Below are 17467 nucleotides of genomic sequence, written 5' to 3' on the forward strand. Positions count from 1 at the left end.
TCAATTGAGAAAAAAACCCAGACAGGAATGTCTGTTGTTGGCAAATGCAGCAAATTATATGCCTGATAGGTACTCATTTAAAAATCCAATATTGTCATAAAGCGTTCCTGGTCATTGATTTGCAATATTGCCCACAATGGCTGGAGATAGATATTAAAGGAAATGATACCTTTGTTTCTATGTCTCTGAAAGTTGCCAATTTTATATTGTCTCACACTACATATTGTCATATTGCCCAGCCCTTATATTAATAATGATAATGTGGTACTTGTCTTGTTCTTGATACAAAACCTGTCCTCATGCTTTCACAGGTTAGAGGTCAGTCTCGGCTACATCTGGAGATGAGGGTGTGAGTATCTTGCTCAGGGACTCCAATGGAAGACAGATGCTACTAACATAGGGGCTTGAACTCCTGCTCACTCTGCTATACTGCCCCAAATGTACAGTAAGTAATAAGGAACTTTTATTCAGTACATGTGGCCAAATAGATAATGTCTTGGATTATAGCTTTAAGCAGTAAAGCCCAACCCAGCTCAGCCTAATGATACACATTACATCCCCTACAGCTACTGTGACATTGCTTTTGCAGGCACATAGACAACCCAGTAATTTGCAGTCACTGCAGTTCATCTTTTGAGCTGATGATTAACTGAAGTGTCATAAATCAGACACATTGTTATCGGCATAGGTCAAATCAAAAAAGCCTTGTAAACTTACTTCTGTATGCAGGCTGCTGACAATTCGGTGTCCGCCTGCATTGTTGAGATTTTCCCTTCTGGGGAAAAACAAAGAGATTGTTTGTTAGTAAAAGGTCAACGCCTATTCAGTGGTCCGGTGGTGCACTTAGTTTGTGGGTGCACAGTAAATCAGAACATGCTTGGTGTTGTGACAGTAAGTGTAATGTAAGTTTTTCTACATAACAACATTGAACTGTTGCTGTTTTGAAGAGGTTGTCTCTTTGGGGATATGCACAAGCAGAATATGAGAAGCAGCAGACAGTCCAACTGGTAATGTTAAGGGAGACTTGGAATGCAAGTGTATGTCTGAACATTATGCCTTGAGATTAAATGACAATATCTGCTATACACTCTTACTTTATGTTGCAATATTCTATTGCTATGTGTTTAGACATGGTGCACATTTGATTAAGAACTGCAATATGGGATATTTTACAGCCTGTCTGAAATCTTCCATTTCTGTGTCAGTTAAACACACATCATTTATCACTATAGGTACGAGACTCTATCCTTCATTCACCATTTGACAGACATCATTTCCTCCTTTCCCAACCCACTACAGTCGGAAATTGTGCTGTCTCTTTGACATGTGTCTAGAGTTCTTAAAGGTGCAGTGCGTAGAATTTAGTGGCATCTAGCAGGGGGGACTTGGCAGAAATGGAATGTAATATTCATATGCATGTTTTAATTAGTGTATAATCACCTGAAAATAAGAACTGTGTTTTCATTACCTTAGAATGAGCCCTTTATATCTACATAAGGAGTGGCTCCTCTTCCACAGAGGCCATCATTTTGCACCGCCATGTTTCTACAGTAGCCCAGAACAGACAAACCAAACACTGGCTCTAAAGTAAAGTGTTTTTTGCCAGTTTTGCGGCCACTGCAAGTTCTGCTACATGTTTGGAAGGGGAGGGTCTTCATTTAAATTGCAAAGCTGTAAGAATCAGGCCTTCTTTGAATGCACTGTGTGATGTTTTGGCTGAAAGCACTCAGGCCCTGTGGGATAACACGTGTCATCCACCATCACTTCAGAGCTGCCTTCACTTCACACTAACAGATGAGGGTTGGTGTTGTCTCATAACTCAAGACCCTTGTCAGAGAGTGGGGTGGGGGGGGGGGTGTGACACAGGCTGATACTTGCATGAGGGTAAACTGGAAAGGCTGACAGAAAAGTACTGGGAGATCATGGGTATTATTAGTTTGAGTGAAACAGAGACAAAAGGACATATAGTTGGTATTCTGCCATTACAGAGAGTGATTAAATGGAGGGTAGCAGACCACAGTCTTAGTAAATTAAAGGTATCCACCGCTCTCACCTCCTTGGAGTCTTGAATGGAGCTGTCACAGCGGCTGGTGCCTCCCTGCCTTCACTACAGGATTGCTTTCTACCAGTGGGACCAGATGTAACCTACATCTGTCAGGCTTCATTAGCTATGTCAATCTGGATAGCACTGTTCATTTTGGCTTCACAAACGCTCTTTTTTTTTTTTTTTTTTAAACTCAGTTTGCACATTTAGGCGATTTGCAATGTGAAGTTTGCAGCACTGAACTTTTAATCATACTTCATTTTGTTGCTGAACACACTGTCATTGTGAGTTTAACTAAAGTTAGTCAGTCTTAAAAGAGGATCATAAAATTAGGCTCATCTCCGCAGGGAAATTCTCAATTTTACATTTCAACAAGCATCTTTCATGTTTCTAAGTGCGACTGAAGATTGGACTTCATTTCTTCACATGAAATGTATCCTGTTTTATATTGATTGATGTTTTAATTTCCTAATAGGATTGATCCTTGTATTTCTAACCTCAGCTTCTCTTCTCCACATTTAGATTATTAGGTGCAGTTTTCCTTTTTAAGATGTGATGGGGGAAATTATTTTGAAGCTGCCATGAAAGAGATTCCCTACCTTGAATACTGATGAATGGTGAAATGGTGTATATAGGGAATGAGCTGCCCATAGCACAGTGGGATGTCTCACTCTACATTGCTTTCATGTGAGTGACATGTAAAATGGGTTATCCTTAAATACATAATGAATACTAATCCATATTTGACCTGCTTGCATGTATTTAATAGACATATACACAATGTTGCCAGCTTGACTAATTATTTATTATTCTTATGGATTTTAATTTTAATATGCTTTGTGAATTTATGTCTGTGTTGATGTTTGTGGTTTGGATGAAAAACAAGCTATTTGTGATTATCAAACACTCCTTAGAGTTCAGTATGCTCTCACTATTAAAAGGTTTTTGATGAGCTATGGAGAGTTCCTCCACCTAGTGGCAGTGCAGGGGACAGCAGTCCAGCCTACAATCACACACACAACCCCACTCAATACACTTCACCTGTGTTTTCCCTATAATGAAATATTTAATTATAATCATATGTGTTTGCATAACAGATGCACATGTCTTTAGTGACATGCAGTATTTGCTCACTGTAATGCTTGTGCTCAAAGCAAGACCTATCCATGATTTTTTTTTAAACAGAATGTTTATTCTTTTCACATTAAATGCTACAAGAAGTGCACTACATCAACAGTAGCATGAATTCTTCTAAATCCTCTTGTTTTCCCAACCTCTTTGCTTGTAACAAGTACATTAGCAAAACATAAAAATATAAAAAATAAATAAATAAATATGCATGCTTATAAATACAATATACATATAGTTTAACAATGAATAATATATAATAAAGTAAAAAAGGTGCCTGCAATAAATCCAAAGGTATTTCACAAGCTCAGACAAACTTCACAATCTGTCATAAATCATCCAAGTGGTCTCCTCGTATCAGTACATTCCTCAAGTCACCATGTTTCACAAAATATATGAAAGGTCCCCAAATCTATTCATACAAATTCAGTTTACCTCTGAGTATATGCAATTTGTTCCATCGACATACAATGAATCGTATTCTTTATGCAAGCCCCCATACTAGGTTCTTGTTAGGACTTTATTGGAAGAAAACAAAAAGCGATTTGCTTGCAGATTGCACATATTAATGAATTTGAATTCCTCCATCCTCCAAGGAAGATCAAGGAGGATACAGCCTCAAAATAATAACCTTAGGTTCCAAGGGTACCCTTACAGACATAATTTTACCAGTTATACAAATCACCTCCCCCCAAAAAGTTCTTATCTTGTTGCATTCCCATATGCACTGTATAAACGTTCCTTGTAGAAGGTTACACTTCAAACAAAGGTCTGGGATATTATCATTGACTGGGTATTTCGACTGCTGTCAAGTAAGTGCGCATCAACCAGTTGTACTGAAGAAGTTTTGGGCTAGTATTGGCTGATTGTGCTTGGGCTTCTGTACAGTTGATATTTCTACATTTAGATCCCCCTTCCAAATCTCAAGTGTTGATTCTGAGGTTACTGTGGAACCTGATGCAAGCCAATTATACATCAATGAAATGAAACCCTTGCCATTACAATTCCTATTCATTAACTTCTCCAAAGGTGAAAGTTCTGGTTTCAACAATGAGTGCTGCTTAGAGGAAATAAAACTTCTTAGTTGTAAATACTTGAAAAAGGGTTTCCTTGGGATGCTGTGTTGCTGCTAGTTGATAATTCCTCAAATGTCATTAAGATGTCCCCTGTGTAAAGATCCTGAATTTTCCCGGGTCCATTTTTTGCCCACAGTTGGAAGCCTGTATCAGATTTACTTGGTGCAAATGAAACATTTCTGCAGATTTGATTGAAACCAGATGGAGGGCCTGATATACACATGTATTTTTTCACATCAAACCACACCTTGATCATGTTGTTTAACATAGGGTTAAGGGTATGTTTCCTTAAATATTTCAGCCCAGCTGAGTGTAGATACAGATGTAAAGGGATGTTGACAGTACATGATTCCATATCCATCCAAACTGCGAAATCCGTTGAAAAGTAAAACATTATTGTTCTCAGATGTGCTGCCCAGTAATACCATTGGACGTTTGGGCATTTAATCCCCCCTCTATCAAATGGGAGATATATAAGTGAGAGACGAATTATAGGGTGCCTAGCATTCCATATGAACTTCGTGAAAAGTTTTCTCATCCTTGTAAATATATAGGTAGGTGGCAGCAGGGGAATCCAACAGTCTATAGACTGTGATATAGACTCCATGACAGATACATAATTAATGGATCCAATTTTGTCTAATCATCGGGCAATGTTAATGCCAAGATAAGTGAAATTCTCTGAAAGTATTTAATTTAAGGGCATGTACACTTGGATTCTGTTCCTCTTCCTCATTGAGTATCATAATTTAAGATTTTGAAGCATTTATTTTATAACCTGAGATCTTCCTAAAAAGTCTAATGAGTTAAAATAGAGAAGGGATAGAGGAATCTAATCTTTTTAAAAACAAAATGACATCATCTGCAAAAAGTGAGATTTTGTTGTCTGTGGTTCACATCTGAACTCCATGAATATGTTTGTGCATTCTGACTGCTATTGCCAGGATAAATAAAAGTGGTGATAAAGGGAGCCTTGAGGGCAACCCCTGCTTATTTTAAAAGCCTTAGATACCACATTGTTTGTTAGCACCTCTGCTGACAGTTGTGCATAATATACCTTTGTCTAATTTCAAAACTTCTCTCCAAAACAGGTGATGATGTTAAACAGATATGGCCATTTGACTCTATTAAAGGCCTTCTCTGCATCAATTGAAAGAAGTGCTGTGTCTGGTGCCCCTTGCTGGCTATATAATATATTTAGTACCCTTCTGACACTGTGGGAGCCTTGTGTTCCAAATATAAAACTGTTCTGGTCTTTCCCCACCATAGAAGGGAGTATACCCTCCAATCTTCTCACTATAACTTTGCAGTGGATCATTGTATCAGAATTCAGTAAGCTGATATGGTGCAAATTTATTAAGGCCTCTCTCATTGAGGGTGGAAGAACCCCATAAGATTCTTTAAACATTTCATTTAGAAGGTTGATTGTATGTCTAAATTGTTAGTGTCTTCTGAGCAGTAAAGATTTTCATAATAATGTCTAAATGCTCCATTAATATCCACTGGGTCCGCTATCTTTTTTCCTTCATCATCCTCAATGTAAGTTATTACTCTCTCTGCTTTTTGCTGTTTAATTCACCAAACAAGAAGTTTACCAGGTTTGTCTCCTTGGTCATAGTACAGATATTTGAGTCTCAGCATATTGGCAATGGCCTCATTGGCAGATAGCCTGTTATACTCAGAACAAAGTGATAGCAGTTCCCTATTTGCATCTGTCGTATCCTGGCTGGAATATTTTTCTCTGCAATGTTTTAATCTTTGACTCTAACAAGATTATTCTTTCCTTGGCTTGTTTAGTCTGTTTGCTTGTAAAACTGAGAATTTATCCTCTAATATATGCTTTGAATGCATCCTACCTGTTACATGTGGAAGTCTGAGTGGTGTTTATCTTAAAATATAGGTCAATTTATTGGCCTAGATATTCTTCAAACTTTGGATCCTTGAGCCAGAAAGTTTGGAATCTCCATTTAGGAGGAACATGTACCAGCTTTCTTTCTATGTAAATTAACTACACAGCCCCATGGTCTGAGAGAACTATGTTATTATAATGACATCCTTCAATTTTTGAAAGAAGTTCAGCAGAGATTAAAAAATAGTTGATCCTTGAATAGGTTTGATGTGTGCCAGAGAGCAGAGAGTATTCACTAGTGTTTGGGTTTAGATGCTGCGAAATGTCTTAGATGAAGCACTATGTGATTTTCCTGGTTTGCACATTAGTAACATCCAGACCAGAAGATCTGCATATGCACTAGCATTTAGACATATATTCAAGCTGCGAAGAGGGAATAACTTGGAACTATTTAACCCCTCCCTGAACCTGTCCAGCGTGAATGTGCTTGGACTACCTCTAATCTGTAAAGTATAAATCCCTTCAGCTATCAGTGAAGTAAGTCAGTTTGAGTTTCCTTAACCACTGCTTATGTTGCTCTTATATAGATGTCAATCCACTCCATACTTATCTTAGTCATCAAATTTCCTCTTCCTCTAATAATAATAATAATAATAATAATGATAATAATAATAATAATAATAATAATAATAATGAAGACAGATAAGCCCAAAACATGAAATAAAAATAGCATGTTATGTGACAACTCAGTAATTACAGGACAGACTGTTTTTCAAGTGAAGATGTCATGTGATAAACAGAGTAGTACTCTCAATATATGTCAACTGAAAATTCTTAGGTTACCTACATCACTGTTATCACATTGATTACTGGCATACCTTACTGTAAGGATATTAGCAATGGGCGAGAAAAGGTCCCTCTAGCAAAAAAGAGAGCAAAAAGAAAGTCCTTCTCCTGTGTCTAGTCTCCTATTCCAGCGACATAGTTGCTGACTGCTACTGGCGAGTCGAAGGTCTAAGTGGTCTCTCCGTAAGTCAAGAAAAGTCTGGCTGGAAATAGGATCCGATGCTTGGCGATGCCTTTCTCTTTTAGTTTTTGCCGTATGCCGTCAAAGCCCCTTTGTTGTTTGTAGACTTCAGCCGACAGGTCTTGGTGGAATCTGATAACACTGTCCTTGTACATTACCTGGCCTTTCAATCTTGCTGCCCTCAAGACCCTTTCTTTATCTCTGTAGATGAGAAACTTCACAATAAAGGTCTGCAGTGATTTAGAGGTGCGTTTTTGGCCGGTGATACGGTGAGCTTGCTCCACTGCAGGCACGGATATGTTGAGAGTTTCTGAGACCCATTTTTCAATAAAGGCACTGTAGTCTGTCCTCTCTTACTTTTCTGGTATGGCTGTTATTCTCAAGTTGTTACGCCTCATTCTATACTCTAGGTCATCTGTTTTGGACACCAATAACTTTATCTTGGCCTCCAAGTCTTTAACATTTGTCTGCAGATTGTTGATCGTATCCTCTGAGGAGGAAATGCGTTCTTCAGCCTTGTTCAAGTGGCCAGTGTGTTCCCTCATATTGACCTCAATAGCTTTAAGTACCCCATCAATTTTCTGATAAATGTCCTGTTTGAGGGACTTGATAGCTTTCATGATGTCTGTATCTGGCACTTCCTGTTTGTGTTCATTATGCGCGTCGTTAGCTAGCATGCTGCCTCTATCATCTAGTACCAAGTCTTGCAAATTTTCATCATTAGCTATTAGTAGCTCTGTCCTTTTTTCCAGTCTTCGGCATATTTGTTTCCTCAAAACTTGAAATTAGTTTAGTACAACGATTCAGGGTGGTTAAATACGAATTATCAGATAGTTAGCGATGGAGCAGGAGAGTACGGCCCTGATCAGACAGAGCGCTTTTTGCAGGTTGCAAAACATGAAGCACACTGCCTTTTTTTGTTAAAGCCTACAATTTTAAAAGAGCAGCTTGCTGCATCTTTGCAAACATTGTTGCTAGGCAACCTCTGAATCACCTGTCCTTGTCCTAACCTGCTCATTTTGTCGTGAAGTAAACTCACAGATCTGTACCTTTTATTTGTTTAGTTATGGATCATGGTAACTACGGTTGGTAAAATCATATAGCTTCAGGTATCCAGCAACAGCCACCACTAGTTTAGTCCTCCATGATTGTTGTCTCCACTTGTTATCGTCACCACCACCACAGAGGGCCCACCTCTCAATTAATCCCATTGGACAATGGAAAAAACGCAAATGATGTCAACTCAAGGTGTTCAGGGTGCTCCTGCGAAAACATGAGGTGTATAGAGAAAAATGTGAAACGCAAAAGCAGCGAGCAAAAGGCTTCACTCTCATTGAAAACAATTACAAATACACCCCAGAAATAATACACCCCAGGCCGCTAAAAAGCGCTCTGTCTGATCGGGGCCTATGTTTGTTCATTCACACCACCATCCAGAAGTCTCGTCCAAAATGGGCAGTTCCATATCCAGGATTTAAGTGTTTATAGATGAACTCATGTCATGCTGTGCTGTTGGAGGCCAGTTGTAATGCAGAGCTATATTTAAACTTCCCCTGGGGTGCCATTAAATCATGTAATTTCTTCGTCAGGCCTGGCTGACCTCATTTTAATACCCACATCAGACGGCATTAAGAAAAAACATTAAAAAGAGGAATATTGAATTTTGTATCTACTGTGCTATCTTACACTTACATTTTACATTTCATCCCTTTCTCAGACATGCTTGTCATGTTAGACTTTAAGTAAGCATGCCAGCAGAATAAGCTCAGATTCCTTACATCTGGGTAGTGGAATGGCAGGAGCGGGATATTACAGTATGTATGATTGAGTGCATATGATTGTGTCTTTGTTTGCATCAGCTGCTGGGAGGGAGACTTGAAAGCGTCGTTATATAGTTCTGCAAAATGCTCAATCCATTTGGACCACCAGGAGAAATGGGAACATCATAAAAGGTTGATGCATAAAATGGCTGAATTGTTCTTTTTTTGCTATGCCGGGGATAAGAATACAGAATGTGTTTTTCACTCAGCTAAATAGGGTATAAAAGTTTAATTGTGTTTCTCTGTATTTTTTGGATGGAAGGAGGAACAGACTGAAATATCACTTTGTATTAGAGGTTTATAGACCATAAAATTCAATTTAGCTTTAGTTTTTGTTGCAGAGAAGTGAGGTTATGTTTGACAGCATGGGCTATTAATGCTGTGGACTCACTATACAAATTTCTTCAATTAGTCCCATGTGACCGTAGAAACCCTAGTCTGTTAGACTCCTGCAGCTGCAGCACTCCTAACCTTGAGTGGGTGTTCACATCCACAGGGGATGGAAGACTCCCCTGTTCTCTTCAGAAGCAAGCGGGAGAGAGGGGAAAAGACAGATTCAGAGACAGATATTTATAGAGAGAGTGGGAGAAAGTGAGATTGTGGCTTGAAAGGTTAAAGTAAGAGGGAGCTGCAGAATGACAGAGAAGGGGAATGACAGAGTTGTCGGGTGAAACAGGGAGATGGTAAAGAATAAAGATGAAGCAAGAAGATTAAGAAATGGATGATGCTTCAGACATCACCAGAGGCTGCGTGGACCCGGCTGTAAATTTCTGAGTCTCTGTAGATCAGGCAGGCACTTTACTGTCTGTGTTGACCCTAATTAAGTCCTGCAGATATTGTAAATGAGTCATTGAAAGGCTAGAGGGAATATCTTGGTAGGGTATGTCATGTATTTACGTCCACTGTTTCCCCACTGTCTCATCCCCTCCTCCAAGCTCCCCTGTTTTCAGTCTATAATCTTTACTTTGCTATGCCTATCCTAAAAGCAGATTGTTAATGCCATGAGAGACTTTGAAATATTTATATACTGCAGAAATAATATAGGTAGCTGAATTTATTAGCATTGTCAGCTGAAGTGAATTGCACTTTGCTGAAGTGTTGTGAATTAATGTTGAATAGCTCATACATAAGTCAGAATGTGAACTCAAAGCCTTAATATTCCCATCTGGGTAGAATTATGTCACTAAGCAAACAGCTAAACCAGTAAATCACCTCCTCTGAAGTCAAATTTACCCAAATCTCTTTTTTTACTACTCTGACAACTGAAGCAACCATTTGTTCCAGGCACCCAGGAAGCTACTGGCCTTATGACATCGAATCTCTGCAAGGCTCCAGACTCCCAGTGTGCCGCCCTCCCAGCTGTAATTACTGTTTCCTATCTGCCGGGATTGTCCCGACCAGGCCCACCGAGACTCTGCACTAAATCTCCTTCATGTCGTCAGTCAGCATCCAGATAGGTAAGCTGGACAGCCCCAAAATGCAGGGCCTCCTTGAAGTGAGGTCCTCTCCAGGGTGGTTGATGTATGTTCTGACATGGGCTTATTTTAACGGACGGTCTCTCCTCCCACACCGGGCTGTTCTAAAGTCATTGTCACATCGGGCAAATGTGTCTGGGAGGATAGATGAGAGTCTGCCGTGTTCAGGATAGGGAGGAGAAAATGTTGTCTTGTCGACACGCTGATGAGACACACAGTGTGCTGCTATTTTCCTGCTGTAAAAGGAAGGAGTAGTTTATATGGCCTGGGCTGTCAAGAAACGAAATAAATGAGGATATATGGAGGGAGGTGTTAGTTACAACTCAGATGTTCAGCATTGTACTTTTCTATGTGTGTTTTGTGAGAGAAGGCACTGAACATATATTAAAATTAGTTTGACCAATAATTCATTTGTTGAGAAGACATGGTGGAAACAGCAACAGTTCATTTAGTTTCAGGAAGAACAATAAAACCCTTTCCTGAAAAATTATAATAATTCATGGGAGTCTTGGAAAAAGTGAGAAATAAGAACAAAGGAGAAAAGAGAGCTCAGAGCATCAACACAATGTCTATGATTGATGGGTATGTGGATGTTTCACTTTCCATTTGTTGCCAGTTACTTAATATAACAAGCGTTCAATCTGGTTTTGATGTACAGGGCTGATTGACTGAGAGCACTGCGGAATTTTAGTAGCATATGTTTCAGTTGATTGTTATGAGGATGTTTCGGGGCTTTGTTCTTCCTGTATGTTGAAAAAATCTTTTTACCGGACATGAATTAGACTGAGATGTAAAACATTTCATTGAGCTTTGTTGCAGGCTGAGAGGGCCTAATGATGAAAGGAGTGGCTTTAGATTAAAATATTGATTTGTTTTTATGTTGTTGTCCAAAAATAAATTAAACACTTTTTCAATCAATGCATGGCTTTTGGAACTAAGATTACATAATCAGACTCAGTGGAACAAGTTGGAAGGCAGCTTTGCAACACACCACAATTATATGTATAGATAATGAAAGTGACACTGCACATAATAGGCAAAACATATCAACAATGACAAAGAATGTACAGTAAAAACTTATTATACTCAGTCATTCACAACCCTGCATATCAGCATGTCAGTTCAGAAGAAAAGGGGGACCAGTTGTGCTTTGAGCTGGTCTTCCATGCCATCAAATTTGCATTGGTACGAAAAGTGAAACAGAAATAAAAAGAGCAAGAGAGACAGATAGCTGAAGGGGCTTTTTTTTTTGAAAGCCTGCTTAGTTGAGCACAGTTATTATGAGAGTATCAATCCACATTACGACACACTGCTGTTCCACTCATTTACAACACGCTGCCAGTCCTCAAATGGGAATATCACAGTTACTGTATTTAAAAGTCACATTCAATATTTGTTATTCTTTTAGCTTCTGCTGGAGATGAATGTTAATAAGCCTTATAAGCCATGCAGAGCTTTGACTCCTTGTCACTGCACTGCAGGTTTTATCCTGGCTTCTGTGAACACATGGCGAGAGCCTGACACTCATGCCTCTTATTTTCTTAAAACTGGTTGCAAATGCAGTGGGTAGTGCAAACTGGGGGTACATTTGCACAAACAAATAATTACTGCAATTTCTGAAATGTGGAGCAGGATGAATGTATTATCAGCAGGTGGAGTTCTGGAGGATTTCAATAATGACCAATCACATCAGCTTCTCATTTTCTTTAAAAAGCACAGATTTTTTTTCTTTCTTCGAGGCTTGTGCTCTTGTGTCTACAGTTTGCCTCACTCTCTCACTTTGGAAACGTCCCAGAGAAGAACGGGTCGATAGAGGAAACTCCCAGAGCAAAGAAGGAAGTTAATGGTTCACTTTCACCCCATGAAAGAGGGATCAATAAAACAAACGGATGCATTTAACACAGTATTTGTCAAATGTATGGCATGTCCTTTGAAAATAAAACATCATGGTTAGTGTAGTAAGTGTTGGCTTGTTGCTATTAATTTATGATGTAACTTCACCTGTTAATGTTTTCTGCACAGCTTCAACTTTCAGACACACCATGGACAAAAAACCCCATAACACTCAGCTCCCACTGATCACGTCACTCCTCAGTGGTTTACAATGGTTCATGTCACAGCTACAGTAGAACAAACTCACACCATTAGGTGACTTTTTCGAAATCTTGACTCTGATTTGGTGCTAAAAGCTGGAGTGCTAAAACCTCACAATTTTATTGTGTATTGGCCCACTTCATGCTCAGACTTGAGAAATTGCATTCCTGCAGTGTGTCTCCTCATGTTACCATCACTCTGGGTAGCCACCAGACAGCCACACACATATTTTGTGGTTGAAGGTGCTGGTGGCCAATATTGTGTACTGATACTCCATATATGATGCACTTATTTAGCCATTTTAATGCCAAAAACAGTATTATAGACTACAACTCCCTTATTAAAACCATACAAATGAAATTCATTTAAGATTAGAGCCTATTTCGAACTGTCCCCACCTATTCAGTGGTAAGAAAAAAACTGTGACCGAGAAGTATGATTGGCTTGTCTTTGATGTTAAATTAATTTAGCAAAAACATTACTGAACAATCTAATGAATTTTCCAGTAATGAAAAGCCTGCAGCCTGCAAGTCTCAGCCTGCAGTTGAAAAGGAAAAAGAGACATGAGAATGATGGCGGCTGGCTGTGACACTGGTGGCAACAGGCCTGTGAGTCTGGAGGCAATGAGGGGAGGTTGCGTGCAGGCGGAGGGTGGGGAAAAGAGGAGGTGAGTGACTGATGGGCAATTGTCAACCCTCCTCCTATAGTAAATGTTGTGGGGGGACAAGTATGGCTCGCTAATTGGGGCGAGATGTAAAAGTCCCTGTCACTCATCATCATCTTCACTAATATGTTTGGAGGCAAAAGCCAGCTGAAGCACTGAAGTGAATGATTAGTCACAAAACAGAAAACATCTTTTCTGGACGTAACTCTTGTACTGATAAGATTGGTACCACACTGTGCCGCTGAACACAAAGCTGTCCGCTTTAATTATTGAACATCTGTACATTTAATTTGCAAGGCAATTTCGGAGAGAGACCCTGGGAGACAAAGCCTTGGACTGATATTTTCTTCCTCTTTTGCACAATCCATCTAACTGTGAATCACTCCTGTATAGCAATATCATGGATTATCATGATGGTCGTAATAGAGTACAGGTCTTGGCCTTCCAGCATCTATTTTTCTCTGACCTTGATTTGTTCCTTTCTTTCAGAACTCTTCATGTGACATCCTGAGGGAAATAACGCCAAAGAGATGGGGAGCGGGATGCGGCCTCTGGAATTTACTGTGAAATTAATGGAAGACACGTTATTCCAGTGAGCTGCTTAGCCAGTGTGAAAAACAGATAGTGACAGCGATAACAAAGCAGGTAATGAAATAGTGAGTGTCTTCTTACTGTTGTATGTTATTACCATTTTCTTTACTTTACTGTAATCATCCCTGACCAGAAGAGTGTGGCTGTTTCAGTTGATAGTAATAATTGTATACATGTTAAAAGGCTTCTGTTGATTTAATTTTCCATAATATATTATTTTAGTTCTCCCACAAATTAAACATTGATTTTAATTTGTTCCAAAACTGAACTCTAACAGGTATAATTGAGCTTAATTCACTATATAATTAGATTAATATGCTACCAAAATTTCCCAGTCTCTTTTTAAATGTCTGTTAAATACTAGTAGTTGGCAGTGTCTCTTCTTGGTAATTCCCTCTCTTGAATCTAACGATCCGAACAAAGTGAACCAGTATTATGGTCTAATTTGAGTGGCTTTTAAAACCTGCTAAGATCTCATTTCCATAACCCTCTAACTGGGAAAACAACAGCAATTAGGGGACTGGTATTAGCATGAAGTGACACCCCTGAGCTGCAGTCATGCAGCAGGTGGGTAATTGGCCCTGAGCTGTACAGTGAACACTCTGTGGGACTGTCCTTGTCTCGTGATGGGGACACCATCCGCTCCACGGGGTGGACTTATCAGCTCGCTGCCCTCTGAGCCAGATGCAGCATTTCATAATTAACCAAGTGAGACGAGCAGGGTCAGAGAGAGACGCCGCAGTTCTGTACAGTAACTAGCTCTGCAGAAGTTTTCTCTTGCTCTCTTTTATGAGATGTATAGTATGTAGATTATTTGCATGCAGACAGTGTGTTACTGACAAAGCCAGAGAATGAAACTGGACTCCAGAGGCCTCCCTGGTGTTAATTGAGGTGTAATGTGATTTGTTTTGCCGGCCCTTCCAGCAGCCCTTCCCAGTCCATTGAATCAGATCCCCTGTGATTACTCTCTAATGGCCTCAGTTACATCTGGGTGCTTTAAACAACCCACAACTGCAAATGATAAGGTTAATGTCGCAATGACACTATGCAAAGTGAATAACCATTTAACCACTCTGTCTTTGCAGCACCGCTGTGGTGTATTTAAGAGAACTGTCCTTAAACACAAAGACTGTGTTTGAGCAGATGCAAAGCCAAAAGGGCTCATGCTGGTGCAATACCACTGAGGTGGGTGGGGTGTTTTAGGTGAATTTATATATATGCAGATCAAGTTGCACAATGGATTTTTCTAGTTGGTTTGGCATGAAACGCTGCTTTTGTTTTCACCTGCCCTAACCATCTCTTGTTATCACAAATGCATAATGGAAAGAGAAAATGAGCAACCAACAAAGAGATACAGTTAGCAGAAGCGCACACACAGACCTTTACTTGTAGAACATACACTGTAAGAATCTTGTCTTTCCGTTAATTAAATGCTGGTAGCCATCATTCAGCACTATATGCTGAAAATAATTACGCAATTTAGCAAAGTGACTTGGAAGAGTCTGTAGATATCAGGAGGACTTAAGTCTAGTATAATGTGCCTTTTGATACTCAAAGCACTGAAGAAATTAGTCAGAAAAAGTCAATATTCATGTCTCTTTGCAAAGGTAAGGACACATTTTTTGTTAATCTACAAACATCATTGTGTTCATTTGATTTGGAACTACTTCTTACCAAATCCCACCTGCCATATCTAGATCTGTGACTTATTTTGAGTAACTTTGTCATTGTATCTGGAAAGGCACATTGCTATTGAAATTTTCAAATGTATATTTTTGGATCTTTCATAGCCACAAAAAAAAAGCCTCTGAGCCATGCTAAACAGTGAGCAACAGTCAATATCTTCATACCTCAGCAAATCATACTAAAACCATCAAGGTGGATAGATCACACTCTGCTTACAGTGAGCACAAAACAGAAATTCTATAGTGTTTTTGTGAACTGCCCCTTTAATGGTGTAATCAGTAACCTCGTCATTCAAAGACACAGGTGTTAGAATGGAGAGCGTGACTTATATTTGACTGTGTCAAATAATTTGCTTCAGTATCATACTCAGTAGTGAAAACATGCAACAATGGGATTTTCTTTTCTATTATGAAAGGAAAGGGGCTAGCAGGTGCAGGTCTGTGGGGAACATATTTATTTATTATAGGCAGCCGTGTGTTGATGTGCGGCGCTATACCCGACTAAACCGATCATTCTTGAGTGACCTTTCTGCATTGGTGCCACTGCACTGCAGTTCATGAATGTTTAATGGAAATGCTGGCTGTTTTGGGCCTGCCAAGCCGGGTTTGCTGCCTGACAGAAACATACTAACTCAAAGGCAGAGTGGAGGTTAAAAACGGTGGGTGCTACAAACAAAGGACACCAGACACCACCTTTGACAAGTAAACAACACCCCTCAGACCCACAGAAAGCAGGTGAGTATCAAATGAGGGAGCTATGCAATTATGCAAACAAAGACACACACGCACACAAATATCGACTCCCTCACACACTCACACATTTTGATCTCTCTTTATATTGGATGTCTGGTCCTGTTCAGCCCTTACAGACATTGTGACCCACATCTTTTGTTGCAGCAACCAGAGATTAATTAATGCTTATTAAATTTGATAGATAGATAGATAGATAGATAGATAGATAGATAGATAGATAGATAGATAGATAGATAGACTGATAAATAATAAGCTCAGGCACATTGAAAAAGCGTGGTTGGGGACTAAGTAGAGGATGAAAGGAGAAGTTGGTAAAGAGAACAGTAACAACAAGATGTACTGCTGCTGAGGTGTCGTTGCGACAATGTCTTCTTTACAGTCTTGCCCACAACCTGCATCCCCTGACACCTCTTCTGTCTCTTCGAATTTTCTATCTACCACCATGTACTCTCTCTAGTCACGAAACACTTTGAAATAAGTAAAAAAAGAAGACAATAGCAAGAAGCAGTGTGCAGAAAGAAGCCATAATATTAAAAGAAGACGGAAGAGATAATTGGGTTCAAGAGTGAAATGAGATTGTACATGAAATAGTGGGGAAATGTGTAGAGGAGAGATGCCGATTTGGCAGGCAGGCAGTAATGCAGATAGCAATTACCTAATTTATTTTTTAAAAAGCCCACACCATGTCCCTGAAACAAAACCTCCACTGGTTTGCTGATGCCATGTTTGACTATAAAGGCACAAACAACATCAAATCAAATCAAAGTCTTTTACTCTCTGTTTGCAAGATAAACACAATCAGCTTCTTATATCTGTCTGACAGCATCCCACTCTTCCAGCTTTATGGAGGAGACAGCACAAAGGGAATACTAGTCAAATGTGTCATGAAGTGTGAGTGTGTGTATGTGTGTGAGAGAGAGAGAGAGAGACTAAGACTTCCTTCAGCACCATCGAAGTGTCGGGAAACTTTTTACTCCAGCAAAGTCTTAACATTTTACCGCCAGGGTGGCAGATAATCAGCTGTGAGTTGAAATCTTAGGAAAAGAACAAGCAGATGAGTCAGCTGCACTAACAGAGTGGACGGCATATGAATATGATTTCAATAAAAACTCTCTACTTTAGAACTCCTACATATTCAGTGAGTCCAACTTTGGTCACTCAGTTTGACAAGCTTGCCACCACATGCATATTATATATCTAATTAAATAATGGGAAACAATGAAAAGAGGAATACGATTCACAAGGTCGGGTGCAGCTCTCT

General features: G+C 39.5%; 1 protein-coding gene across 1 annotated transcript in view; it reads left to right on the forward strand.

Moving 5' to 3' along the window:
• jag1b (jagged canonical Notch ligand 1b) overlaps positions 1 to 17467 on the forward strand; it is a 205194-nt gene that overhangs the window by 2394 nt on the left and 185333 nt on the right. Inside the window, exons 2-4 of the mRNA XM_042433053.1 lie at positions 312 to 445; positions 10229 to 10401; positions 13667 to 13822. The gene's annotated coding sequence lies outside the window, so the exon portion shown is untranslated. The remainder of the gene's footprint in view (positions 1 to 311; positions 446 to 10228; positions 10402 to 13666; positions 13823 to 17467) is intronic.

The sequence above is a fragment of the Thunnus maccoyii genome, chromosome 14, assembly GCF_910596095.1.
Source record: "Thunnus maccoyii chromosome 14, fThuMac1.1, whole genome shotgun sequence".
NCBI lineage: Eukaryota > Metazoa > Chordata > Actinopteri > Scombriformes > Scombridae > Thunnus > Thunnus maccoyii.